This window comes from Oryctolagus cuniculus, chromosome 2 (genome assembly GCF_964237555.1).
Source record: "Oryctolagus cuniculus chromosome 2, mOryCun1.1, whole genome shotgun sequence".
Lineage (NCBI taxonomy): Eukaryota > Metazoa > Chordata > Mammalia > Lagomorpha > Leporidae > Oryctolagus > Oryctolagus cuniculus.
Window position 1 is genome coordinate 187,816,102 of NC_091433.1, and position 3,092 is coordinate 187,819,193.

At 36.4% G+C, this 3,092-nt stretch overlaps 1 non-coding gene across 1 annotated transcript; it reads right to left on the reverse strand.

Moving 5' to 3' along the window:
• Window positions 1-228: 228 nt before the first annotated feature.
• On the reverse strand, window positions 229-335 carry LOC127490402 (U6 spliceosomal RNA). The gene has a single exon (XR_007918364.1). It is a non-coding gene; the product is annotated as a U6 spliceosomal RNA (small nuclear RNA).
• Between the last annotated feature and the right edge of the window lie 2,757 nt (window positions 336-3,092).

Below are 3,092 nucleotides of genomic sequence, written 5' to 3' on the forward strand. Positions count from 1 at the left end.
ATGTGACAAGACAGTCTGTCATAATTCCCTAGCAAAATGTGAAACTGCCCAGTAGGCATTTGCTTCTCTAAAACTCTTCTCAGATGAGCTGTTCTGTGGGGAATGAGGAAAATGGGAGGTAGGATTCCCTTGCCCTTTACAGGAAATATTAAGCCTGGCTCCTCCCTCTCCCTATTCATAGTTTCTCGCCCCTTGTAAAAAAAATTCTCACAAAATTCACATTTTTTAAAAAATATGGAACACTTCACGAATTTGTGTGTCATTCTTGCTTAGGGGCCATGCTAATCTTCTCTGTATCATTCCAATTTTAGTGTATGTGCTGCCAAAGTGAGCACAAAATTTCACATTATTAGACCCAAACTGATCAAAGGGGGTTGCAAAGTAGATGAGGCTACTATGTCCCACCATTCTTAGAAGGTAGTAACAGTTAAAAAAATCAAAATTGGTCTGTTTTGTTATAATGTCCTCTTTATTGATGGCTTTCTACTCTTTAGATAATGTGTTAAACACTTTCATATATATGTATACACATATACATATATTTGTATACTTTTACTTGTTACAAATCATTCAATGCCATTATTCCCATTTTTATGGTAAGTTGATTATTTCACTTTCCCAGTGCTGGAGTATGGATGTGAATTACTACTTTCCATCTCTAAAACTTAAAATTTTTGAAATTGTATGTATATTCTTTCATATCCAAATGAGTTTTAGACTGTTATATAAAATTATTAGAAATCCAGATCATTTACAATTTTAATTAGTTTTTACTTCCATGTATAAACAAAGATACATGCATCAGAACAGTATTTCCTAAACCTCACCAGTGACAAGTCTCATAGGGGATGTCTATTAAATTTAAAGGCTCATAGAGAATTTGATTCAGTAGTGACCTGAACTACTGATGTTTTCAAGAAGTTTATTTTAAGGGTAATTCCAGATTACTTTATCTTTAGGAAGGTTCAGAAATTCTGCTAATGAGAGTCCACGGTGCTTGTTGTATTTGGAGCACTCTGATGCCTTTCCAGTCTCAAGAGCTGATGTCCTTTCTCCAGGCTTGAGTTTTCTTTTTTCATCAAAACTTTCTTAGGCTGGGATCTACTCTGAGTTAATTTTTGTCTATGGTACAAAGAGGTCTAGATTGAGCTTGATTTTATTGCTTGTGGATATCCAGTTTTCCCAGCACCACTTGTTGATGAGACTATCTTTCTTCCACTTTTTAAAAATAGCCTTATATTACTGAGCTTTAATTTCCATTGAATACAGGTCCCCTGTTTAAAGGATATGCTCAGTGGTTTGAGTATATTCACAAGTTTGAACAATTTTCATCACAATCAATTTTAGAAAATTTGTTATTCCAAACAGAGAGAATAGTTTTGTTAAGTAGTCGCTGTGTGGTACCTATTGTCCCAGCCCTAGGCAACTATGATTCCTGTTTCTATAAACTTGCCTATTCTGGGCTTTCCTGTAAGTGGAATCATACAATATTTGGTCTTTTGTGACTGGTTTCTTTCACTTAGCAGAATATTTTCAAGGTATGTTGACATCATACCGTCTTTAAGATTGAACAACATTCCATTGTATGGATATACCACATGCTATTTATCTACCAGTCAGTTGATGGATGTTTGAGTTGTTTCCACATTTTGGATATTGTGACTAATACTGCTATAAATGTTTTGGTTCAGATTCTTGTATGAGCATATGTTTTTGTTTTTCTTGGATATATACCTAGGAGTGGAATGACTGAGCCATAACAATTTGAAGAACTGCCAAAATGTTTTCCAAAGCAGCTGCACCATTTTACATTCCCACTAGCAATGTATGAAGGTTACAATTTCTCTTCATCCTTGCCAAGACTTGTTATTGTCTGTTCTTTGATTATAGTCATCCCAGAGGGTGTGAAGTGGTATCGCATAGCTGTTTTGATTTGCATTTCCCTAATGACTCAAGATGTTGGGTATTGTTTTATGCACTTATTTGTCATTTGAATATCTTTTTTGAAGAAATGACTATTCAGATCTGTTGCCAATTTTTATATTGGATTCTTTGTCTTTTCCTTCCTAAGTTGAAAGAGTTCTTGTATTTTGTCTTGCGGTCACCCCATAGAATTGGAATGGATTCCCTACCTCCAGTTTGGTTTGGTTGTCAATACTGATAACACCACATCATGCTAGGGCTTGAACATGTTATGCCAAAAGTGCATGTTTTGGATATTTAATCCTCAAGTCAATATGTTAATGGTATTTGGAGTTGGAATCTTTGGGAGGTAATTAGTATTCAGTGATGTCATGAGGGTGAGGCCCTATGATAGCCTTAGAGGCTTTAGGAGGAGAGAGAGACCTATGCTAGCACATGTGATACCCTCTGCCATGTTCTCTTGAACAAAAATGCCCTAACCTGATGCAAAGCATATTACCATGCTCTTAGACTTGTCAGCACCAGAATCATGGACCAAATAAACTTTTTTCATTGATTACTCAAGCTTAGGTATTTTGCTATAGCAACAGAAAATGGAGTAAGATACCACACATGCACCAAAAGCGTATAAAAAGCATTATTACTCAACATAATTAGGCTTTTTGAGGAGAGCAGGGCAGCATTCCAAGCAGGTCTGAAAAGACTTGAGAGAATAGAGAAGAAGATCGACTTGTCTCTTACTGTGCTTAGAAGTGAAGCTAGGAGAGGGTTCCCATATCTGTGCCAAAGGTTTTGTTTTTTGAGCTCTTGCCAACAGCAAACGAAGGAGCATACAGCCTTTCTTATCAGTTTACCCAGATGTGGGGAAAGGAGATGGTTGGGGCTCCCAAGCTGCCAACAGTCAAACATCATAACTGGGGTTTCTCTTTTTCATTGACTGGGTACCAATCCCTTGTTAGATGTATGATTTGCAAACATTTTCCCCCATGCTGTGGTTTGCTGTTCCCTTTCTTGATTGTATTGTTTGAAGTGCAAAAGCGTTCGGTTTTTGATGAAACCTTGTTTAGCTTTTGCTTCTTTGCCATTTGTGCTATGGATGTTGTATTTAAGAGACCATTCTTTAGCTTAAGGTCACAGAGATTTTTCTCTATATTTTCTTTAAATAGATT